We start from the raw sequence: 26,493 nt of genomic DNA, 5'->3' as shown, positions 1-26,493 counted from the left end.
TGCTCAGCACCAAAAAAGGTTTCACATCACGTAATTTTTTTTTTTAAATGCCGAATTGTATAACTACTTTTAAACCAGGTGGGGTGGGATCTATGGAATTGTACAGCACAAAGGGGTGGAGTAAAGGTCAGATATTTATTTTACCGCGTTCCCTTCGCCCAGGAACTGCCCAAGGCTATTAATACCGTCCAATCAGCTCTCGCCATATGAATGGCCAATCGCCTTAAAGGCGGGAAGGAAACGTTTGAACAAATTGGCCAATAGGGAGCGGATGATTGAGTATGTCAGTGACGTCATGCCTCCGTCCGAATGGCGGAGGTCGTGACCCGGCTCGTGGCCCGTTGGGCACCACGAGACTGATTGACAGGAAATTCGGCTCCTCCACTTGCAAACTTTGCAGGTACCGCGTGTTTCATGCTGCATTTTCCATTCTTATATTGTAAGACTTGAACTCTCATCGTGCCTTTCCTCTCCAGTGATGTTTGTTCCCCTATTCGGCTGTACATCTATTCCTTGAGGCCAGATCTTACTTCCCAAATACGAAGTTTAATGAAAAAGTAGATGTGAGAATGTAGTTTCAGTAAGACCATTGGATAGCGAAACAGACAATTATCTTTACTACTACAATATCCGTGTGAAACTTATAATGGTAAAAACATTATTGTTTTTGGAGAATCAGAATTATGGAAACTTACACAAAAAGCATTAGAAACAAAAATGTAAACGAGTTTCTTTGGGCCTCCTTATCTCGAGAGACAATGGATACGCGCCTGGAGGTGGTCAGTGGTTTGTGAAGCAGCGCCTGGAGTGGCTATAAAGGCCAATTCTAGAGTGACAGGCTCTTCCACAGGTGCTGCAGAGAAATTTGTTTGTCGGGGCTGTTGCACAGTTGGCTCTCCCCTTGCGCCTCTGTCTTTTTTCCTGCCAACTACTAAGTCTCTTCGACTCGCCACAATTTAGCCCTGTCTTTATGGCTGCCCGCCAGCTCTGGCGAATGCTGGCAACTGACTCCCACGACTTGTGATCAATGTCACACGATTTCATGTCGCGTTTGCAGACGTCTTTATAACGGAGACATGGACGGCCGGTGGGTCTGATACCAGTGGCGAGCTCGCTGTACAATGTGTCTTTGGGGATCCTGCCATCTTCCATGCGGCTCACATGGCCAAGCCATCTCAAGCGCCGCTGACTCAGTAGTGTGTATAAGCTGGGGGTGTTGGCCGCTTCAAGGACTTCTGTGTTGGAGATATAGTCCTGCCACCTGATGCCAAGTATTCTCCGAAGGCAGCGAAGATGGAATGAATTGAGACGTCGCTCTTGGCTGGCATACGTTGTCCAGGCCTCGCTGCCGTAGAGCAAGGTACTGAGGACACAGGCCTGATACACTCGGACTTTTGTGTTCCGTGTCAGTGCGCCATTTTCCCACACTCTCTTGGCCAGTCTGGACATAGCAGTGGAAGCCTTACCCATGCGCTTGTTGATTTCTGCATCTAGAGACAGGTTACTGGTGATAGTTGAGCCTAGGTAGGTGAACTCTTGAACCACTTCCAGAGCGTGGTCGCCAATATTGATGGATGGAGCATTTCTGACATCCTGCCCCATGATGTTCGTTTTCTTGAGGCTGATGGTTAGGCCAAATTCATTGCAGGCAGACGCAAACCTGTCGATGAGACTCTGCAGGCATTCTTCAGTGTGAGATGTTAAAGCAGCATCGTCAGCAAAGAATGCAAAAAAATTTAGCCAGATTTCAAAATTTTGACAATACATTGCAGAAGTTAAGACTGCAAATTAGTTTTCAGACAAATCTTTTTTTCTTCTTCTTTGGCCTCCTTGTCTCGAGAGACAATGGGTAAGCACCTGGAGGTGGTCAGTGGTTTGTGAAGCAGCGCCTGGAGTGGCTATCAAGGCCAGTTCTAGAGTGACAGACTCTTCCACAGGTGCTGCAGATAAAATTGGTTGTCGGGGCTGTTACATAGTTGGCTCTCTCCTTGCGCTTCTGTCTTTTTTCCTGCCAACTGCTAAGTCTCTTCAACTCGCCACGCTTTAGCCCCGCCTTTATGGTTGCCCGCCAGCTCTGGCGATCGTTGGCAACTGACTCCCACGACTTGTGATCAATGTCACAGGACTTCATGTCGCGTTTGCAGATGTCTTTAAAGCGGAGACAAGGACGGCCGGTATGTCTGATACCAGTGACGAGCTCGCTGTACAATGTGTCCTTGGGGATCCTGCCATCTTCCATGTGGCTCACATGGCCAAGCCATCTCAGGCGCCGCTGGCTTAGTAGGGTGTATATGCTGGGGACATTGGCCGCCTCGAGGACTTCTGTGTTGGAGATACGGTCCTGCCACCTGATGCCAAGGATTCTCCGGAGGCAGCAAAGATGGAATGAATTGAGACGTCGCTCTTGGCTGACGTACGTTGTCCAGGCCTCGCTGCCGTAGAGCAAGGTACTGAGGACACAGCCTTGATACACTTGGACTTTTGCGTTCTGTGTCAGTGTGCCATTTTCCCACACTCTCTTGGCCAGTCTGGACATAGCAGTGGAAGCCTTTCCCATGCGCTTGTTGATTTCTGCATCTAGAGACAGGTTACTGGTGATAGTTGAGCCGAGGTAGGTGAACTCTTGAACCACTTCCAGAGTGTGGTCGCCGATATTGATGGATGGAGCATTTCTGACGTCCTGTCCCATGATGTTCGTTTTCTTGAGGCTGATGGTTAGGCCAAATTCGTTGCAGGCAGCTGCAAACCTGTCGATGAGTCTCTGCAGACACTCTTCAGTGTGAGATGTTAATGCAGCATCGTCAGCAAAGAGGAGTTCCCTGATGAGGACTTTCCGTACTTTGGTCTTCGCTTTTAGACGGGCAAGGTTGAACAACCTGCCCCCTGATCTTGTGTGGAGGAAAATTCCTTCTTCTGAAGACTTGAACACATGTGAGAGCAGCAGGGAGAAGAAGATCCCAAACAGTGTAGGTGCGAGAACACAGGATTGGAAAGGAGTCTGATAAGGCTGAATTGTGCCTTTCATATTGTCATGGAATGAGGTGATGATACTTAGTAGCTTTGGTGGGCATCCAATCTTTTCTAGTAGTCTGAAGAGACCACGTCTGCTGACGAGGTCAAAGGCTTTGGTGAGATCAATGAAAGCAAGGTAGAGGGGCATCTGTTGTTCATGGCATTTCTCCTGTAGCTGGTGAAGGGAGAACAGCATGTCAATGGTGGATCTCTTTGCTCGAAAGCCACACTGTGCCACAGGATAGGCATGCTCAGCCAGCTTCTGGAGCCTGTTTAAAGCGACACGAGCGAAGACTTTCCCCACTATGCTGGGCAGGGAGATTCCACGGTAGTTGTTGCGGTCACCCTTGTTCTTATAGAGGGTGATGATATTGGCATCGCGCATGTCCTGTGGTACTGCTCCCTCGTCCCAGCACAGGCAAAGCAGTTCGTGCAGTGCTGAAAGTATAGCAGGCTTGGCACTCTTGATGATTACAGGGGTAATAGCATGGGTGAAACAGGCATACTGGTAGTGCCAATGTAACAGTAACTTGAAGAAAGCATGCTTCAAGGCATTGGCTAAATAATACACATACAAACATTCCTCCAAGACATTTGTTACTTTATCTCCTATCTTAGTGCCATCTCCAATGTTGGATACACAACTCCTATTCCTTCTTTCAAGACGTTAATATTGTAGAATCATTCAGCACAGAGACCATTTGGCCCATCATGATTCTGCCAGCTGTTTGAAAGAGCAATTAGTCGCACTCTCCTGCTCTTTCCCCATAGCCCTGCAAATTTCTCCTTTTCAAGTATATTTCAAGTATTTTTAAGGGGAAGGTACATAATGGTAATGTTAATATAAAAGCAAAATACTGCAGATGCTGGAAATCTAAAATAAAAACAAGAAATGCTGGAACCACTCAGCAGGTCTGGCAGCATCTGTGGAAAGAGAAGCAGAGTTAACGTTTCGGGTCAGTGACCCTTCTTCGGAACTGACAAATATTAAAAATGTCACAGGTTATAAGCAAGTGAGGTGGGGGTGGGGCAAGAAATGGTAATGTTGGGCTAGTAATCCAGAGGCCTGGCCTAATGCTCCAAAGACAGGAGTTCAAATCCCACCATGGCAGCTGGGGGAATTTAAATTAAAATAATTAATAAAGTCTGGAATAAAAATCTAGCCTCAGTAATGCTGATCATGAACCTACCGGCTTGGCTTAAAAACCCATCTGGCTCAGTATTGTCCTTGAGGGAAGAAAATCTGCCGTCCTTAGCCATTCTGGTCTATGTGATTCCAGACCCACTGCAATATGGTTGACTCTTAACTGCCCTCTGAAATGGCCTGACAAACCATTCAGTTGTATCAAACCACTGCAGAAAAGTCAAATAAGAATAAAAGCAGATGGTCCACCTGGCATCGACCTATGTATCGGAAGCGCCAAAGGCACACCCTGCTCAGATGACCCTGCAAAGTTCTCCTCACTAATACCTGGGGTCTTGTGCCAAAATTGGGAGAGCTGTCTGGCAGTCTAGTCAAGCAATAGCCTGACATCGCCATATTCACCAAATCATACTTCACACCCAATGTCCCAGACTCCTCCATCACTATTCCTGGGTACGTCCTGTCCCACCAGCAGGACAGACGCACCAGAGGTGGCAGCACAGTGGCATACAGTTGTGAGGGAATGGCCCTGGAGTCCTCAACAATAACTGCAGACTCCATGAAGTCTCATGGCATCAGATGAAACATGGGCTAGGAAACTACCTGCTGATTACCACAATGTGCCCTCACTTAGCTGATGAATCAGTGGTCCTCAATATTGTACTCCACTTGGAAGATGCACCGAGGGTGGCAAGGGTGCAGAACGGACTCTAGGTGGGTGACTTCAATCCATCACCATGAGTGACTCGGTAGCGCAACTGCTGTTTGAGCTGGCCGACTCCTGAAGGTCAAACTGGGCATGCGACAGGTGGTGACAGAACCAATAATAGGGAAAAGCCTACTTGACCTCATCCTCACCAATCTACCTGTCACAGATGCATCTGTCCATGGTAGTATTGGTACTGGACCACCACACAATCCTTGTGGAGACAAAGTCCCTTCTTCACACTGAGAACACCCGCCATCATGTTGTGTGGCACTACCATTGTGCTGAATGGGAAGGATTCAGAACAGAGCTGGTAGCTCAAAACTGGGCATTCATGAGGCGCTGTGATCGATCAGCAGCAGAATTATATTCAATTACAATCTGTAACCCTCATGGCCTAGCATATCCCTCACTCTCCCATTACCAACAAGCCAGGGGACCAACCCTGTTTCCATGAGGAGTGCAGGAGGAAAGCATGCCAGGAGCAGCAGCAGGCATACCTGAAAATGAGATGCCAACCTGGTGAAGCCGCAACACAGAATTACATGTATGCTAGACATCAGAAGCGGCATGCTATAGACAGCTAAGCAATCCCACAACCAACAGTCCTGCCACATTGAGTCATAAATGGTTATGGACAATAACGAATGCGAGGAGAAGTCTCTACACACATTCCCATCCTAAATGATGACTGAGCCCAGCACATCATTGAAAAAGACAAGGCTGAAGAATTTTCAACCATCTTCAGCCACAGGTACCAAGCATATGATCCACTTCGGCCTCCTCCTGAGGTCCCCACCATCACAGATAACCGTTTCAGCCAATCTAATTCACTCCATGTGATATCAAGAAATGGCTGAAGTCACTGGATACTGCAAAGGCTATGGGTCCTGACAACATCCCAGCTGTAATAATGCAGACTTGTGCTCCTGAACTAGCTGTGCCCCTAGCCAAGCTGCTTCAGTACAGCTACAACACTGACATCTACTTGACAATGTGGAAAATTGCCCAGGAATGTCCTGTGCAAATATTGTAGCCTTGGTCCAAACATGGACAAAAGAGCTGAATTCCAGAAATGAGTTGTGACTGCCCATGACATCAAGCCACCATTTGACCAAGTGTGGCATCAAGAAACTCCGGTGAAATTGAAGTCAGTGGGAATCAGGAAAAACTCTCCACTGGTTGGAGTCATACCAAGCACAAAGGAAGAACGCTGTGGTTGATGGAGGCAAATCATCTCAGCCCCAGGACATTGCTGAAGGAGCTCCTCAGGGTGGTATCCTAGGCCCAACCATCTTCAGCTGTTTCATCAATGACCTTTGCTCCATCACAAGTCAGAAGTGGGGATGTTCACTGATGCACAATGTTCAATATCCTTCACAACTCCTCAGATACTGAAGCAGTCCTTGAACACATGCAGCAAGACCTGGACAACATTCAGGATTGGACTTACAAGTGGTAAGTAACATTCACGCTCCACAAGTGCCAGACAATGACCATCTCCAACGAGACAGAATCTAACCATCTGACCTTGGCATTTAGTGACATTACCATTGCTAAATCCCCCATGGGGGTTACTATTGACCAGAAACCCAGCTCGACCAGCGTTCGTACTTAACTCGTGGAATTTGGTGAGTGAGAGAATTTTAAGGGTTGATCCCTTTCTAAAATCTAATCAAGTTTTGTATTTAGCATTTAACTTAACTTTAACTTTAACTTGTAGTTTCTTTCACAGTCTTAAGCAGTGGTAAACAGGCTGCCTGCTAGTGGCAGCTGCACAGTTAGTTAATTAGGTGCCTAGTTAGAACTGGTTATCTGGTCAGCAGGGGCTGACTCAGGTCTTTACAATTTTTGCTAGTATAAATACAGCAGGCTTTTGCTTATGAATAATTTACACCAATGTGTTTTTTTAATAATTTTCTTTAATCCACTGACTGGAGATCTGAATTTATATTTTTTTAAAAGACACGCTGCCAACAAAATCATCCGTTCAGCTTAAGATATCACCTAATTTGCAACACTATATCCTACACTGCAATGCTTGTGAGGAGAAAGACGAAATGTTTGCTAAGTCCCCAGGAAGTTTAAATGAGCTACCTGTTCTATCAGCAAGATGAAGAAATACTGCCAACTGCGATGTTTACATCACTGAGTGACTGTCATGTGACAAGCCCCTCCTATCTGAGGTTTTAAGCTGCTGTTTTCTCTGCAGCAGAGGAGAAGCAACTGGACTCTGACATGAGCAGACCCTAAATGGGGGTCCCTCTCTCTCTCTCTCACCATTCCAGCTTGAAAGCTTTCAAATCGGGGGATGGAATATAAAAGTAGGGAAGTCTTGCTACCAAGGAAGAAGATGCAACTTAGGCAATGATTAATTGATGAATGATTCAGACATTAGAATTATTTAAAATTGATAAGGAGGACATATTAGATAGGCTGTCTGTACTTAAAGTGGATAATGCACCAGGGCCAGATGAGTTGCATCCAAGGATACTAAGGGAAGTGAGGGTGGAAATCGCAGAGGCACTGGCCATAATTTTTCAGTCTTCCTTAGACTCAGGGGTGGTGCCAGAGGACTGGAGAATTGCAAACACTACACCCTTGTTCAAAAAACGGTGTGAAGATAAACCCAGCAACTACAGGCCAGTCAGTTTAACTTCGGTGGTAGGGAACATAGGAAGATAGGAACAGGATTAGGCCATTCAGCCCCTCGAGCCTGTCCCACCATTCAATGAGATCATGGCTGATCCGTGGCCTAACTCCATATATCTGCCTTGGCTCATATCCCTTAATATCTTTGCTTAACAAAAATCTATCATTCTCAGATTTAAAATTAACTACTGTTCTAACTTCAACTGCTGTTTGTGGGAGAGAGTTCCAAACCTCTACCACCCTTTGCGTGAAGAAATGCTTCCTAAGATCTCTCCTGAACGGTCTGGTCCTAATTTTTAGACTATGCTCCCTCGTTTTAGAATCTCCAACCAGTGGAAATAGTTTATCTTTATCTAGCCTGTCTTTTCCTGTTAATATCTTGAAGACTTCGAGCAGATCACCCCTTAACCTTCTAAATTCTAGCAAAAACAGGCCTAATTTGTGTAATCTCTCCTCGTAACTTAACCCCTGTAGTCCAGGTATCATTCTTGTAAACCGACGATGCACTCCCTCCAAGGCCACTATATCCTTCCTAAGGTGTGGTGTTCAGAACTGCTCACAGTACTCCAAGTGGGGTCTAACCAGGGTTTTGTACAGCTGCAGTATAACCTCTGTGTGTTTATACTCCAATCCTCTAGATATAAAGGCTAGCATTCCATTATCCTTTTTGATTATTTTCTGCACTTGATTAGATTAGATTAGATTAGAGATACAGCACTGAAACAGGCCCTTCGGCCCACCGAGTCTGTGCCGACCATCAACCACCCATTTATACTAATCCTACACTAATCCCATATTCCTACCAAACATCCCCACCTGTCCCTATATTTCCCTACCACCTACCTATACTAGTGACAATTTATAATGGCCAATTTACCTACCAACCTGCAAGTCTTTTGGCTTGTGGGAGGAAACCGGAGCACCCGGAGAAAACCCACGCAGACACAGGGAGAACTTGCAAACTCCACACAGGCAGTACCCAGAATTGAACCCGGGTCCCTGCAGCTGTGAGGCTGCAGTGCTAACCACTGCGCCACTGTGCCGCCCTAAGTTAGAATAGAGACACCAGAGGAGTCCATTCTTATTTGCTCGTGGCATTTTAAAGATCTATGCACCTGAACCCCCAAGTCTCTTTGGACATCCACTGTACTTAACCTCTTCCCATTTAGAAAGTACCCTGCTCTATCCTTTTTTGGTCCAAAATGGATAACCTCACACTTGCCCGCATTGAAATCCATCTGCCACGGTTTTGCCCACTCACCTAGTCTGTCAATATCTCTTTGCAATTTTATGCTATCATCTAGACTGTCTACAATGCCGCCTAATTTTGTATCATCAGCAAATTTGGATATATGACTTACTATGCCATCATCCATATCGTTAATGAATAATGTGAATAATTGAGGCCCCAACACAGATCCCTGTGGGACACCACTAGTTACATCCTGCCAATCGGAGTACTTACCCATTATCCCCACTCTCTGTCACCTACCACTCAACCAGCTTTCTAATCATGTCAATAATTTGCCCTCAACGCCATGGGCTTCTACCTTAGTTAACAGTCTCTTATATGGGACTTTATCAAATGCCTTCTGGAAGTCCATATAAATAACATCCATAGACATTCCCCTATCCACTACCTTAGTCACCTCTTCAAAAAATTCAATGAGATTTGTAAGGCATGACCTTCCTGTCATGAATCCATGCTGGCTGTCCCTGATTAACTGAAATTTTTCAAGGTGTTCAGTCACTCTATCCTTGATTATAGACTTCAGCAACTTCCCCGCCACAAATGTCAGGCTAACTGGTCTGTAATTTCCTTGGTTCCCCCTTTCACCCTTCTTAAAAAGTGGAGTGACATGTGCAACTTTCCAATCCAGAGGGACCACTCCTGAATCTAGGGAACTCTGACAGACTATAGTTAGGGCATCTACAATGTGCTCCCCTACTTCCTTTAACACCTTCGGATGGAAACCATCAGGTCCTGGGGATTTCTCACTTTTTAGTTCCATTAATTTCCTTGTTACTGATGATTTACTTACGTTAATTGTATTAAGTCCCTGTCCCCTATCGGTTATTAATTTTTTCGGGACTTCCGGCAAGTTATCCTCCTTTTCAACTGTAAATACTGAGGCAAAGTAATTGTTTAACATGTCTGCCATTTCTCCATTATCAAAGACAATATCTCCATTTTCATCTTTTAGTGGGCCTACATTGCTCTTGACCACCCGCTTTCCCTTTATTTCAGTTTAGTTTAGAGATACAGCACTGAAACAGGCCCTTCGGCCCACCGAGTCTGTGCCGACCATCAACCACACATTTATACTAATCCTACACTAATTCCATGTTCCTACCACATCCCCACCTGTCCCTATATTTCCCTACCACCTACCTATACTAGGGGCAATTTATAATGGCCAATTTACCTATCAACCTGCAAGTCTTTGGCATGTGGGAGGAAACCGGAGCAACCGGAGGAAACCCACGCAGACACAGGGAGAACTTGCAAACTCCACAAAGGCAGTACCCGGAATTGAACCCGGGTCGCTGGAGCTGTGAGGCTGCGGTGCTAACCACTGCGCCACTGTGCCGCCCTAATAGGAACAGTTTCTGTTATCCTCCGTGACCTCGTCCTATCTACACGTTCTCAAAGAACAAAGAACAAAGAACAAAGATAATTACAGCACAGGAACAGGCCCTTCGGCCCTCCAAGCCTGCGCCGATCCAGATCCTCTCTCTAAACATGTCGCCTATTTTCTAAGGTTCTGTATCTCTTTTCTTCCTGCCCATTCATGTATCTGTCTAGATACATCTTAAAAGACTCCATCGTGCCCGCATCTACCACCTCCGCTGGCAATGCGTTCCAGGTGCCCACCACCCTCTGCGTAAAGAACTTTCCACGCATATCCCCCCTAAACTTTTCCCCTTTCACTTTGAACTCGTGTCCTCTAGTAATTGAAACCCCCACTCTGGGAAAAAGCCTCTTGCTATCCACCCTGTCTATACCTCTCATGATTTTGTACACCTCAATCAGGTCCCCCCTCAACCTCCGTCTTTCTAATGAAAATAATCCTAATCTGCTCAACCTCTCTTCATAGCTAGCGCCCTCCATACCAGGCAACATCCTGGTGAACCTCCTCTGCACCCTCTCCAAAGCATCCACATCCTTTTGATAATGTGGCGACCAGAACTGTACGCAGTATTCCAAATGTGGCCGAACCAAAGTCCTATACAACTGTAACATGACCTGCCAACTCTTGTACTCAATGCCCCGTCCGATGAAGGAAAGCATGCCGTATGCCTTCTTGACCACTCTATTTACCTGCGTTGCCACCTTCAGGGAACAGTGGACCTGAACACCCAAATCTCTCTGGACATCAATTTTCCCCAGGACTTTTCCATTTACTGTATAGTTCACTCTTGAATTGGATCTTCCAAAATGCATCACCTCGCATTTGCCCTGATTGAACTCCATCTGCCATTTCTCTGCCCAACTCTCCAATCTATCTATATTCTGCTGTATTCTCTGACAGTCCCCTTCACTATCTGCTACTCCACCAATCTTAGTGTCGTCTGCAAATTTGCTAATCAGTCCACCTATACTTTCCTCCAAATCATTAATGTATATCACAAACAACAGTGGTCCCAGCACGGATCCCTGTGGAACACCACTGGTCACACGTCTCCATTTTGAGAAACTCCCTTCTACTGCTACTCTCTGTCTCCTGTTGCCCAGCCAGTTCTTTATCCATCTAGCTAGTACACCTTGGACCCCAAGCGCCTTCACTTTCTCCATCAGCCTGCCATGGGGAACCTTATCAAACGCCTTACTGAAGTCCATGTATATGACATCGACAGCCCTTCCCTCATCAATCAACTTTGTCACTTCCTCAAAGAATTCTATTAAGTTGGTAAGACATGACCTTCCCTGCACAAAACCATGTTGCCTATCACTGATGAGCCCATTTTCTTCCAAATGGGAATAGATCCTATCCCTCAGTATCTTCTCCAGCAGCTTCCCTACCACTGACGTCAGGCTCACCGGTCTATAATTACCTGGATTATCCCTGCTACCCTTCTTAAACAAGGGGACAACATTAGCAATTCTCCAGTCCTCCGGGACCTCACCCGTGTTTAAGGATGCTGCAAAGATATCTGTTAAGGCCCCAGCTATTTCCTCTCTCGCTTCCCTCAGTAACCTGGGATAGATCCCATCCGGACCTGGGGACTTGTCCACCTTAATGCCCGTTAGAATACCCAACACTTCCTCCCTCCTTATGCCGACTTGACCTAGAGTAATCAAACATCTGTTCCTAACCTCAACATCCGTCATGTCCCTCTCCTCGGTGAATACCGATGCAAAGTACTCGTTTAGAATCTCACCCATTTTCTCTGAGTCCAAGCATAACATTCCTCCTTTGTCCTTTAGTGGGCCAATCCTTTCTCTAGTTACCCTCTTTCTCCTTATATATGAATAAAAGGCTTTGGGATTCTCCTTTGTTATCTCTTGCCCCCCCCCCTCCCCCCTTTTTCTTGCTTAAAACCTTTCACATTTCTAATATTTATTTAGAGATACAGCACTGAAACAGGCCCTTCGGCCCACCGAGTCTGTGCCAACCAAGAACCACCCATTTATATTAACCCTACAGTAATCCCATATTCCCTACCACCTACCTACACTAGGGGCAATTTACCTCTCAACCTGCAAGTCTTTGGCTGTGGGAGGAAACCAGAGCACCAGGCGAAAACCCACACTGTCACAGGGAGAACTTGCAAATTCCGCATAGGCAGTACCCAGAATCGAACCCGGATCCCTGGAGCTGTGAGGCTGCGGTGCTAACCACTCTGCCACTGTGCCGTCCATTCTAAATTCCACCATCTGCCGTGGTGGGATTTGAACCCCTGTCCCCAGCTCATTAGCCTGGCCTTTGGCTTACTAGTTCAGTGACATTACCACTACACCACCATCTCCCCCTATAAATTCAAATTCCACCTTCTGCTGTGGTGGGATTCAAACCCATGTCCCCAGATCAATACCCTGGGTCTCTGGGTTACTAGTCCAGCTACGCCACCACCTACCTGTAATGCCTTAAGTCTCTTTAGCTTATTGATTTTGATGTCCCTTGCAAGTTTCCTTTCATAATCTCTTTTAGTAGCTCTTATAAGCTGCTTTGTGCCACTTTGCTGGTCTTTGTATCAATCCCATTCGGCCGGATCTGTGCTGCGTTTTGCATTTTTGTAAGCCCTTTTTTTTTGCTTTATGCTATCCCTAATCTCTTTAGTTGTCCATGGCTGTTTTTTCTGTGAAGTGGAGCTTTTTCCTCTCAGGGGTATATACTCGCTCTGTATTTCGTTAAATGTTTCTTTAAATATTCTCCAGTGTTCTTCAGTCATTTGACCCATTAACAGATCTACCCAGTTTACCGTGGACAGTCTCTGTCTCATCCCGGTAAAGTCAGCCTTACCCAAGTCTAAAATTCTGGTAGCTGATTCATGCTTTTCACTTTCAAATGCTACCTTGAATTTGATCATGTTGTGATCACTATTTGATAAATGTACACGCATAGTTAGGCTACTAATTAAATTTGGCTCATTACTCATAACTAAATCTAATATTGCCTGTCCCCTTGTTACATCTAGGACATATTGCTGTAGGAAACTATCCCAGACACATTCCAGAAATTCACTATCTTTCTGACAGGTACTAGTCTGCCTCTCCCAATCTATGTGTAAGTTAAAATCCCCCATTAATACTACTCTGCATTTGTTACACACTTGCCTAATTTGTGCATTTATACAATCTAACACCTCAGAACTGCTACCGGTGGATCTATACACAACATCTATTACAGTTTAGACCGTTTTCTGTTCCTCAATTCTACCCATAAGGTAGAACTTCCGGCAAGTTATCCTCCTTTTCAACTGTAAATACTGAGGCAAAGTAATTGTTTAACATATCTGCCATTTCCCCATTATCAATGACAATATCTCCATTTTCAGCTTTTAGTGGGCTGACATTGTTACATTAGACTGTGACACTCTTCTACCCCTCAAAAATTCTAAAGCCAAATTGATTCATCAAAAAGTGTTTGCCAGTTGTTAATTGTTGAAATTCATCGCTGGAGAAGGAGCAACAATTTCAACTACTGAATTAGACAATGGACTGTTCTAGAAACTTTTTTTCCCCATCGGACGGCAGTGAGGACTTCAAGCAACCTTGGACTGTTCCACATCTGGCAGGAACGTAAATCTGCAAGGACTCAAATTTTTTCTATTTTAAATTTTGTTTATATCTTAGTAGTGTTTAAGAATTTAGTTTTTCTAATTAAACAGTTAATTTGTTGATTTAAAGACACCTAGTTTGGTTAACTTCATTCGGGGGTTAATAGATGGTACAATTTGGCTGGGCCTTTCTTTAATTTGGAAAGTTTAAAAATGATATGTTAGGCGATCTGTGGAGGGCCAGGATTGAATTAACAGTGCGTTTCTCCCACCACAATCAGAATCGTATATTTTGATTGGGGGCTTTGACTTGAGTGGTCGGTCGTAATAAAAGGGTGTAGAAAAGATTAACAAGAATGGTTCCAGGATTAGAAACTTCAGTAATGAAGATATATTGGAGAAGTTAGGACTGTTTTCCTTGGGGAAGAGAAGGCTGAGAGGAGATTTGATCGAGGTATTCAAAATCATGAGAGGTCTGGACAAAGTAGATCGGAAGAAACTGTCCATTTGTGAAAGGATTGTGAATGAGAGAGCACAGATTTAAAGTAATTGATAAAAGAAGCAAAAGCGATACGAGGAAAAACTTTTTCAAGCAGCGAGTGGTTAAGGTCTGGAATGCACTGCCTGAAAGTATGGTGGAGGCAGATTCAATTGAAGCATTCAAAAGGGAATTAGACTGTTACCTGAAAAGGAAGAATGTGCAGGGCAACGAGGAGAAGGTGGGGGAGTGGCACTAGGTGAATTGCTCATTCAGAGAGCCAGTGCAGACATGATGGGCCAAATGGCCTCCTTCTGCACTGTAACCACTCTGTGATTCTGTGAAATCCTGCCTGTTGACTGACCATCTTTGCATATTCCAGCTGACTGACCATCTTTGCATATGGTGAGAGAGGAAGTATAAAGGAGTTTGATATCTTTGAAAGTGGATAAATCCCCAAGTCCAGATGAAATGTATCCTCGGATGTTAAGAGAAGAGATGGCAGAGACTCTGACCATCATTTTCCAATCCTCTCTAGCTACAAGTGTGGTGCCAGAGGATTAGAGGACAGCTAACATTGCATCATTATTTAAAAAGGCAGAAAGGGATAGACCAAGTAATTACAGACTAGTTAGCCTAACCTCAGTGGGGGGGGAAATGATTGGAAAATGTTCTGAGGGGCAGGATAAATTTAAAAATACACATTAATCAAGGAGAGTCAGCATGGATTTGTTAAGGGAAAGTCATGTCTAACTAACATGATTAAAAAATTTTTGGGTGGGTAACAAGGAGGGTCTATGAAGAGAGTGAAATTGATATGGTATATGAATTTTAGCAAGCCTTTTGACAAGGTCCTACATGGCAGACTGGTCATAAATAAAAGCCCATGGGATCCAAAGCAAAGTGGCAAGTTGGATCTAAAATTGGCTCAGAGGCAGGAAGCAAAGGGTAATGGTCGATGGGTGTTTTTGTGACTGGAAAGCTGTTTCCATTGAGGTTCTGCAGGGCGCTGTACTAGATCCCTTGCTTTTTGTCATATGTATCAATGATTTGGACTTGAATGTAGGGGGTGTGGTTAAGAAGTTTGCAGACTATACACAAATTGGCTGTGTGGTTGATAATGAAGAAAGCTGCAGACTGCAGGAAGATATCAATGGACTAGTGAGGTGGGCGGAAGAGTGGCAAATTGTGTTCAATCCGGGAGAGTGTCAGATAATTCATTTGGTGAAGGCTAACAAAGCAAGGGAATACACAATAAACGTTGGATACTGAGAATTGTAGACAAACAAAGGGACCTTGGAGTGCATGTCCACAGATCCCTGAAGGTGGCTGGACAAGTAGATAAGGTGGTCAAGAAGTCATATGGGATGCTTGCCTTTATTAGCTAAGGCATTGAATATAAGAACTGGGAAGTTATGCTGGAACTGTACAAAACACTAGTTAGGCCACAGCTGAAGTACTACGTGCAGTTCTGGTCACTGCTATAGGATTATTGCACTAGAGAGGGTACAGAGGAGATTTAAGAGGATGTTGCCTGGACTGGAAAATTTTAGTTATGAGGAAAGATTAGATAGGCTAAGGTTGTTTTCTTTGGAACAGAGGAGGCTGAGGGGCAACCTAATTGAAGTGTATAAAATTATGAGGGATCTAGATAGAGTGGATAGGAAGGCCCTGTTTCCCTTGATTGAGGGGTCCAAAACCAGAGGCATAGATTTAGGGTAAGAGATAGGAGGTCTAGAGGAGGTTTGAGGGGAAATTGTTTTCACCCAGAGAGTGGTGGGGATGTGGAAATCACAGCCTGAAAGGGTGGTAGAGGCAGAAACCCTCATAACAATTAAAATGTACTTGGAAATGCACTTGAAGTGCTGTAACCTACAAGGATACGGACCAAGAACTGGAAAGTGGGATTAGGCGGGATGGCTGCTTGTCACCCGGCGCGGACATAATGAACCTAATGGTCTCCTTCCACACTGTAAATTTCTATGATTCTATATAAATACTGTGTCTACAACAGCAGGACAGAGATTGGGAATTCTGTGGGGAATAATTCACCTCAGAACTCCCCAAACCTATTCACTATCTGCAAGGAACAAGTCAGGAGTGTGATTGGATATTCTCCACACCTGGATGAATGTATCTCAACACCATCCAGGACAAAACAGACCAATTGATTGACACCTCTTCACTTCAGTGGCCAAGGTTCCTTCGACAGCCCCTTCCAAACCCGAAACCTCTGCCACCTAGAAGGACAAGGGCAGCAGATGCATGGGAGCACGACCACCTGTAAGTTCCACCGGTCATGTATTTGTCCAAGTGCTCAGTCACTCTGTCTCTGATGACAGGTTTGGTGACATTCCCAGACTAATGTTAGACTAAAAAATCTGTAGTAACCTGGTGACAGGGGTGGGTGGGTGTGATCAAATGTGTAGGATTGGGAGCAGGTGGGGGTTAAATGCAGAAAAACTCTGAACTTGTTGGGAAGCCAACTCCAACCTACTAACTTTTGGGTTTTTCTGAGGTGGAACAAGGAGGTGGGCTAGCATTTTAAATATGTTAATGAGGACGAAAGCCTTTGTTTGAACTAGCTTTGCAGATTTTACTGTGGGTGGCCAGGTTTCCCAGGCCTCTGAGAAATCCAGCGGCTGCAGCGAGGTGACGACACCTTCAGGAGAAGATAAGTGCCTTTATAGCACTCCTTGTGAGCCAGGAGTGCTTCCACCCACCCACCGCCCCCCCCCCCCCCCAAGCTCCCCAATCATCAGACCCCACTGCTCCCCTCCTCCCCCCCGTCCCCATCTGTACAAATCCCCAAGGATTGGGCACTTCCCCTCTCCGGGGTCAGGGATTAGGTCTTGCAGCCTGCTATTGATTGCTGACCGGCTGACTGGAAGCCAAGCGTGCTAATCAGCATTTAGGTGGGGAATCTTTCAGGGTCAAAAGACACACACTATGGAGTTAAATATCCAGGCCATGGTTTTACACTTGCCTTACTTCTTAACTAGGGAACAGGAAGTTACAAAGGAACAAAGACAGGCAAAATTAATAGGGAAAACTGTGGCAGATGAAGTACAATGTGAGGAAGTGTGAGGTCATCCACTCTGAAACTGAGAAGGACAAATCAGAATATTTTCTTTAATGGTGAGAAACCAAGAACTTGAGCGTACAGGTACACAAGTCATTGAATACTTCTGCGCACAAAGGTTAGTGAATATCTGGAATTCTCTCCCCTGAAAAGCTGTGTATGCTGGGTCAATTGAAATTGTCAGAATTGAAATCGAAAAATATTTGTTACGTAAGGGTATCCAGCAATATGGAACAAAGTTGGGTCGATCAAGTTGAGGTACAGATCAGCCATGATGTAATTGAATGGCAGAACAAGGTTGAAGGCCTGAATGGCCTGTTCCTATTCCTATTAAAAGGTACACATACAAACATTACTCAACCTAATGGGGCTGATACACAAATAGTTTACGATAAGATTTCTTAACTTGGTAGAAGCAGTCAATCATTTGCCATCGTAAGCAGAAAAATGTAAGAGGCCAGTGACCTACAGAGTTCATTGTAGAAAAATATGAAGTATTACACTTTAGAGAAAAGAATAATAAAAATAAGATTCTTAACAGTGGAAAAATATAGGGAATTAAATTGGATAAGCTGAAAATGGGCATGGGATTCACGGTGCACGATTAATCCCCTGCATTGCACTGCAGGCAAAATGTTAAATTTGTGCTGCCTGTTGATTTCCATGATTGCTGTGTGCAGCCAGCACTGCCTGCACTGTTCATTGGTTGCATGCATCAGCTGGGGGTGGGGGGTGGGTGCGGTGGTGGGTGGTGCATAGGTGGTCAATATCGTGAGTGGCTAGCACAACTTATAGGTAGTCTGCACCTCTTAGAAAGGAGGTGCATTGTAGCTGCTGGAAGTGCTTTTTAAGATTTTTGTCAAGGTGGCTCAACCTGTGAGAGAACATGCACTACAGTTTTCTGATAATGCACTGGATGGCTTTGGTACAAGAGGCAGAAAGCAACAGACAGAGGAGGGCAAGAATCCGTCGAAACATATGCTCATCGGACAGTGGAAAGGTGTAGCAATGAAGGTCAATTCCAGGAGCATGGCGCCAAGAACATAAATACAGTGCAGGAAGAAGTTTACTGAATTAATATGTGAGTTCTGTCTTCAAATGACATATCCTACCAAATGTGACACCAGTCTCATCCACTGCTCAATTCATGACACCCCATCACCCACCTACCAACAATCTCTATCATTCAGTACTCAATCCTTCAATTCATGTGGTTTACCTCACCCTCACGCACTTAGGACTGTTGCAAGCCTCCCATTCACAATTCAGAGCTTTCACGCACAGGGAACTATTTAAGCATGACAGCCATATCACCCAAACATATTCCATGACATATGAATATACGAATTAGGAGCAGAAGTAGGCCATTCGGCCCCTCTAGCCTGCTCCGCCATTCAATAAGATCATGACTGATCTGTTTGTGTTTCGAATTCCACACTCCCATCTACCCCCAATAACCTTTAATTCCCTTGCCTAACAAGAATCTATCTACCGCTGCCTTAAAAATATTCAATGACCCCGCCTGCACCATTTTCTGAGGCAGAGAGTTCCAAAGTCGCACAACCCTCTGAGAGAAAAAATTTCTCCTCATCTCTGTCCTAAAAGGACAACCTCTAATTCTGGACTTATCCACAAGAGGAAATATCATTTCCACATCCACCTTGTCAAGATGGTTCAGGATCTTATAAACTACAATCATGTCTCCCCCTCACTCTTGTAAACTCCAGTGAAAACAAGCCCAGTCTGTACAAGCTTTCCTCATAAAACAACCTACTCATTCCAGATATCAATCTAGTAAACATCCTCTGAACCGTCTCCAATGCATTTACATTCTTCCTTAAATAAGGAGAACAAAACTGCACACAGTATTCGAGATGTAGTCTCATCAATGCCCTGTATAACTGAAGCATAACATTCTTACTTTTATTTTCAATTCCTCTCGTAATAAAGGATAGCATTCCATTAGCCTTCTTTACTACTTGCTGTACCTGCATACTATTTGTGACTCATGCACCACAACACCTAGATCCCTCTGCACCCCGGAACTCTGCAGTCATTCTCTGTTTAAGTAATACTTTTATTCTTCCTGTCAAAGTGAACAACTTCACTTTTTCCTACATTATACTCCATCTGCCAGATTTTTGCCCACTCACTCAACCTATCTATATCGGTCTACAACCTCCTTATGTCCTCTTCACAACATACTTTCCTACCTATCTTTGTGTCATCTGCAAATTTAGCTACCATGCCATCACTCCCGTCATTTAAGTCATTGATATAAATTGTAAAAATTTGAGGCCCCAGCACAGACTCCTGCGGGACTCCACTCGTCACATCCTGCCACTCAGAAAAGGATCCATTTATGTATACTCTCTGTTTTCTGCCAGCCAGCCAATCTTCTATCCTTACATAGAACATAGAACATTACAGCGCAGTACAGGTCCTTCGGCCCTCGATGTTGCGCCGACCTGTGAAACCATCTGACCTAAACTATTCCATTTTCATCCATATGTCTATCCAATGACCACTTAAATGCCCTTAAAGTTGGCAAGTCTACTACTGTTGCAGGCAGGGCGTTCCACGCCCCTACTACTCTCTGAGTAAAGAAACTACCTCTGACATCTGTCCTATATCTATCACCCCTCAACTTAAAGCTATGTCCCCTCGTGTTTGCCATCACCATCCGAGGAAAAAGACTCTCACTATCCACCCTATCTAACCCTCTGATTATCTTATATGTCTCTATTAAGTCACCTCTCCTCCTTCTAATATGTTAAGCCCTATACCATGAACTCCTACTTTGCAGAATAACCTTTTATGTGGCACCTTGTCAGATGCCTTCTGTAAATCCAAGTACAGTATGTCAGCTGGCTCCCCTTTATCCACAGCGCATGTTACTCCTTCAAAGAACTCCAATAAATCGGTTAAACATGATTTCCCTTTCACAAAACCATGCTGACTATTCCCAATTACCTTGAGTTTTTCTAAGTTTCCAGCTATAACCTCCTTAATGATCAATTCTAACACCTTCGCCAGAACGGACTTCAAGCTAACTGGCCTATAGTTACCTGTTTTCTGCCTCCCCCCACCTTCTTGAATAGACAGGTTATATTTGCTACTCTTCAGTCTGATGAAACATTTCCAGAACCCAGCGAATTTTTAAAAATTAACAGCAACGCATCTAATACCTCATTAGCCACCTCATTTAGGACCCTAGGATGAAGTCTGTCAGGACCCGGGGACTTGTCAACCTGCAGCTCCATCAGTTTGCTCAGCACTGCTTCCCTGGTGATTGTAATTTCACCAAGTTCCTCTCTTCTTTCCACCTCCTTATTTACAGCTGTTACTGGAATGTTTTTTGTATCCTCTATAGTGAAGACAGAAGCAAAATATTTGTTAATTTCATCCGCCATTTCCTTATTATCTACTTTTAACTCCCCATTCTCACTCACTAGAGGACCAACACTCACTTTACATACTCTTTTCCTTTTTAAATGCGTGTAGAAACTCTTACTATCCGTTTTTACACTTCTAGCTAGCTACCTCTCATACTTTAATTTCTTTCTGCTGATTAACCTTTTAGTCATTCTCTGCCGTTTTTTATATTCTGACCAATCATCTGACCTGTCTTTCATCTTTGTGCAATTATATGCTTTTTCCTTTTTTGATGCTTTCCATAGCTTTAGTTAACCATGGATGGTGGGTCCTACCCTTAGAATTTTTCTTTATTGTAGGAATATACTTATTCTGAGTATTCTGAAATATTCCCTTAAATGTCTGCCACTGCTTCGCTATTGATCTATCCCCCTAGCCTAGTAGCCCAGTTCACTTCAGTTAGCTCAGCTTTCATGCTCACATAGTTGCCCTTATTTATGTTTAAAATTATAGTCTTGGACCCACTCTGCTCACTTTCAAACTAGATGTAAAATTCAATCATATTGTGGTCGCTGCCACCTGGAGGTGCTTTTACTCTGAGACATTAATTAATCCTGTCACATTACACAATATCAAGTCTGATATAACCTGCTCTCTGGTTGGTTCCAGAACGTGCTGCTGTAAGAAACTATTTTATTATTTTATTTAGAGATACAGCACTGAAACAGGCCCTTCAGCCCACTGAGTCTGTGCCGACCAACAACCACCCATTTATACTAATCCTACATTAACCCCATATTCTCTATCACATCCCCACCATTCTCCTACCACCTACCTGCACTAGGGGCAATTTACAATGGCCAATTTACCTATCAACCTGCAAGTCTTTGGAGGTGGGAGGAAACCGGACCACCCGGCGGAAACCCACGCAGACATGGAGAACTTGCAAACTCCGCACAGGCAGTACCCAGAATCGAACCCGGGTCGCTGGAGCTGTGAGGCTGCGGTGCTAACCACTGCGCCACTGTGCCGCCTATCTCAAAAGCATTCTATGAACTTCTCATCCAGGCTACTATTGCCAATCTGATTTTTCCAGTTTATATGTAGATTAAAATCACCCATGATTATTGCTGTCCCTTCATCACATGCACCCAATATTTCTTCTTGCATACTTCATGCTACATTGTGGTTACCGTTAGGGGGCCTGTAGACCACCCCCACTAATGACTTCTTTCCCCTAATATTCCTCATTTCCACCCAAACTGATTCTACATCCTGATCTCCCAAACCAAGGTCATCTCTAACTATTCCACCAATGCCATCCTTTATTAACAATGCTACCCCTCCACCCTTACCTAGCTTCCCATTCTGCTTGTGGTGAGCAGAGAGGAGAAAGTAAGAAATAAATGCTTACATCATCTGCATCTTGTGAGCCAATTGAGATTGTGGGATGAGGGAGAGGTGGGAAGAGAGATGCAGGATTAGGAATGCTGATACCCTTCAGGGCTGCTAGTGACCACTCACTGACATATTTCCCTCTTTCTTGGCACAGGGCTTTGCACAGACCTTGGGGTCCATCCTTTCAAACATGATACGGGTGGTCTCGTTCAGCAGGAACCCACCGTGATGCAGGTCTGATGGATGATCTCACAGCTTCGAATGCAGCACAAAGCTTCCACCAAACATCTGAGTGCTTAATTGAAGGTTAGCAGTCTTCCATTTACCATGCTGCAGCCACTACAGCCACACCTCATAGGAGCACTAGGAAAGATAAAGGCACACAGAAGACACTAAGAGAATGCAGAAAGTTGATTAGTTTCATTTTGTATGCATATTTAATGAGTGAATTTATAAAACTGGATTGGAATTTACATTTTCTGATGGTCTTTATTTTTATGTTGTCAGAAAGAGAATGATGTGATGGTAAGTGATAGAGGAAAGGTAAGGAGTGTGGGACTACTGTTGGCTGGGGAGGTGCGGTTGAGGTTACTAGTATCGCTCATGAATAATCTGATCATGAAGAGCCTGTGTAGAATAGGGCTGTCTGCATTGAAGCCTCCCTTCCTCCTCCTGTTGCACTTCTTCCTTCTCCTCTACTTCCTCCCTCTTCTGGCAGCTTGTCCTGCTCTGCTTGACCTCTCTTCATTCTCCCAGTCATGTTCAATTGCCAGAGGAAGCCCTACCAGGCCATCTATGCTTAGAAGCAACTTGTTTCAGCCCAAACTTTTAAATCAACAAAAAAGTACTTCAACACCAGCCCTGAAACTATTCAGAATTTGACCATGTATACGAAAGTTCCTAAAATGTGTACAATTGCACCAGCAGCTAGAAGCAATGATCTAGCAACTAACCTTTTCATAGGCCATGATCCATTTAAATAGCACTTGTGGGGTTCCTGCATTCTGCTAAACAACATGTACAGCTGTGCAAAGTTAAGAGAGAGTATTGTCTTGAGTGTGGAGTTGGAAAATGACATGAGTGGCTTCAAATCAGCATTGCTTATTGATTTACGTCATCATCTCATTGCTCTACATGTTGCTGGTGGTCACTAGGCATGCGAGCGTAAACCCCTTTACCAAGACAGCATCTTTCGCAGTTCCCATCAGAAGTGTACCCCCAACTCGTACCCAATTTTCGAGTATTATGAGGCTGTATAGCACCTAAAAAAACAGGCACTGTGCTGCCCAATATAGGCAGCGTAAAGATCCAGCTACAAAATTCTTTAAAATTAAGAGTGAAGGTAGATAAAGCTATAAAATTGGCATATAGAGTTCTGGGTTTTACATAAGAGCATTGAATAAAAAACAAGGGGGTGAGCAAGTGATGTTGACTTAGTACAAGACATCAATTGGAATATGTGGATCTCTGAGCGCCCTCTTATAGGGAAAAGGTCAGAACAATGGAAAAGGCACAGCAAATAGTCATTAGAATGATGTGAGGAACGAGAGGTAATAGTTACAAAGAAAGAGGTGAAAAATAGGAACAGAGAAAGGTATAGATGGAGCAAATTATAGAGTCATAGAGTTATACAGCACAGAAGCAGGCCCTTCGGCCCATCCTGTCTGTGCCGGCCATCAAGCACCTAACTATTCTAATCCCATTTTCTAGCACTTGGCCTGTAGCCTTGTATGCTATGGTGTTTCAAGTGCTCATCTAAATGTTGTGAATCCTGCCTTCAGGCAGTGCGTTCGAGATTCCAATCACCCTCTGGGTGAAAAACTTTTTCCTCAAATCCCCTCTAAACCTCCTGCCCCTTACCTTAAATCTATGCCCCTTGATTATTGACCCCTCCGCTAAGGGAAAAAGTTTCTTCCTATCTAACCTATCAATGCCCCTCATAATTTTGTATTCCTCAATCAGGTCCCCCCTCAGCCTTCTCTGCTCTAAGGAAAACAACCCTAGTCTTTCCAGTCTCTCTTCATAGCTGAAATGCTCCAGCCCAGGCAACATCCTGGTGAATCTCCTCTGCACCCTCTCCAGTGCAATCACATCCTTCCTACAATGTGGCGACCAGAACTGTATACAGTACTCCAGCTGTGACCTCACTAGCATTTTATACAGTTCCATCATAACCTCCCTGTTCATATATTCTATGCCTTGGCTAATAAAGGCAAGTATCCCATATGCCTTCCTAACCACCTTATCTACCTGTGCTGCTGCCTTCAGTGATCTACAGACAAGTATACCAAGATCCCTCTGACACTATGTACTTCCTAGGGTCCTACCATCCGTTGTATATTCCCTTGCCTTGTTAGTCCTCCCAAAATGCATCACCTCACACTTCACAGAATTAAATTCCATTTGCCACTGCTCCGCCCATCTTACCAGCCCATCTATATCGTCCTGTAATCTAAGGCTTTCCTCCTCACTATTTACGACCATCACCAATCTTCGTGTCATCTGCAAACATACTGATCATACCTCCTATATTCACGTCTAAATCATTAATGTAGATTTTTTCAAAAAGTTCTGAGAGGGTAAATAGTGAAAGATTGCTGCCATTTGTTGGTGAATCAGTTTGCTCACAATTGGAAACCGGATTATCACTGGAAGAACAATTTGAAAAGATAGGAGTAGTATTTTCACATGGAGGGTGCGAAATTTGGATCAGTAGCGCCACTGAGGCTGAATGCAGGTGTGTGCTGCAATGCCGGCTGCTTCAGGTGCAGCCCATCTAGCACACCATTCGAAAAGGGTGCTCTGTGAGTGCTGCCAGCAAAAAAACTGGTGAGATCATTACGTCACCCAGACCTACCGGCTGATATGACATCCATTATCTAAATTTGGACCATGCAAGGCCATTCAACAAATTCACATGTTACTCAACAAAAATCAAACAATCATTCAGCTGCAAGATGGGTCCTGCTCCTGCTCTATTTAAAAGATCAGTCAACAAGATGCAGATGACATACTTTTCACTTATTTCAGTGTCAGGCAAACACCCCCACCTGCCATGACTGAGGCACACATGATTTTGCCAGATGAACATTAAAACTTAAAATTGCAAGCCCCTGCTGGAAGGACATTTGCATAGTACCAGACGGTGTTGAGACAAAGGAACCAGCCCCCGCCCCAATACACAGAAGAGACCTGGTCAACCCGGTTGGTCACGTGACCACCTGCTGGCCAACTAGGGGAATTTTAAACTGGTAAAACAGAATTTGAACTCAGAACGCCGTGTGCTCCTGGAACTGAAGCTAGAATTACCTCCTCTCCTGTCTGCCTGCTCATCTCTCAGGGAACTGAATCTTGTGAAGACACATGAACCTCAAAGAGAGAAAAGTTTCCTACATGAACAAGGTTTAAGTAGAATACTGAGCCCCAATGAAAGGCAAGAATTACCTACAAAAGGGCTATACCGTGAGCGTCGCACAGTAACAAGATATTGCCTCAAACTGTTCCACTTTATCTTTTCTTCTCTTTTCTGTCCCCATCTGCATGTGTATATCACATGTGCACGCTAGCGTGGGCGCGTCATATATCCGTGGGCATGAACCGTATTAAGAGTTTAAGTAATTTTAATAAATTTCACTTTTCTTCTTTGAACCAAAGAGAGCCTGCTTGTGCTCATTTCTTTGCCTTATAATTGGAAAGCTGTGAACAAGAATTCACAAAGGGGGAGCTCAAAACACAGTGTGTTTAAAATTAAACCCTGTTACAATAAGACCAGGTGAAGATAGTAAGTAACTGACCCTTAGACACCTTTCTCGCCTAGTCGTAACAGAAATTGGGTACTAGCGTCAGGAATTTTACCCACAGACGAACGAGTGGAATTGGAAGTGGGAAGCTAAATTGTTCCCAATTAAAAGGAGCAAAATATCAATATCTTGTGGTTGTATGTGATTGAATACTAACATGTCTGCAACTGAAGCGAGTAGCTCTTCAAGCCAGAGTGAAGTAACTTGGGATAAGTTAAAAGCACTGTCTATGGAGGAGTTGAGAAAAATGGCTGAGCAGTGTGGGATCACTGTATGTGGTAAGGCTAGGTGGTCTGAACTCCTAAGGCTAGTGGCCAACCATTTTTCCCTTGAATCAGAAGAAGCAGAAGCAGTGTTTGAAACAGAATCCGACAGGGTATTGTTAGCAAAGATACAATTGGAACAAAGGAAACTTGAATTTGAGGAAAGGGAAAAAGAGAGAGAGACAGGATTGGGAGAAAGAGAGAGCCTTCTAAAAGGAACGTGAAGAGAAAGAAAGACAAGAGAAGGAAAGAGAGAGAGCTGAAGCGGCTTGAGTTAACTAGGGGGCGACAGAGTAACCCTAGTGAAAGCATGGCCAATATGGAGGAGCACAATTCAGGACTGGGTCCAAGTTGCTAAAAC

The 26,493-nt window shown here is 44.3% G+C and overlaps 1 protein-coding gene across 2 annotated transcripts in view; it reads left to right on the top strand.

The window, feature by feature from the left end:
• The first annotated feature begins 313 nt into the window (after positions 1-313).
• The window catches only part of gdpd2 (glycerophosphodiester phosphodiesterase domain containing 2), a 224,312-nt gene continuing 198,132 nt past the window's right edge, over positions 314-26,493 (top strand). The window contains exons 1-2 of one of the 2 annotated variants that reach the window (XM_068047952.1): positions 314-400; positions 22,224-22,375. The gene's annotated coding sequence lies outside the window, so the exon portion shown is untranslated. Of the gene's footprint in view, positions 401-17,344; positions 17,415-22,223; positions 22,376-26,493 lie in introns of those variants that run through there. The other variant, XM_068047953.1, reaches the window with a different exon arrangement.

The sequence above is a fragment of the Heterodontus francisci genome, chromosome 15, assembly GCF_036365525.1.
Source record: "Heterodontus francisci isolate sHetFra1 chromosome 15, sHetFra1.hap1, whole genome shotgun sequence".
Classification (NCBI taxonomy): Eukaryota; Metazoa; Chordata; class Chondrichthyes; order Heterodontiformes; family Heterodontidae; genus Heterodontus; species Heterodontus francisci.
The sequence above is the reverse complement of the archived record's forward strand: the minus strand, read 5'-3'. Positions and strand labels throughout refer to the sequence as shown.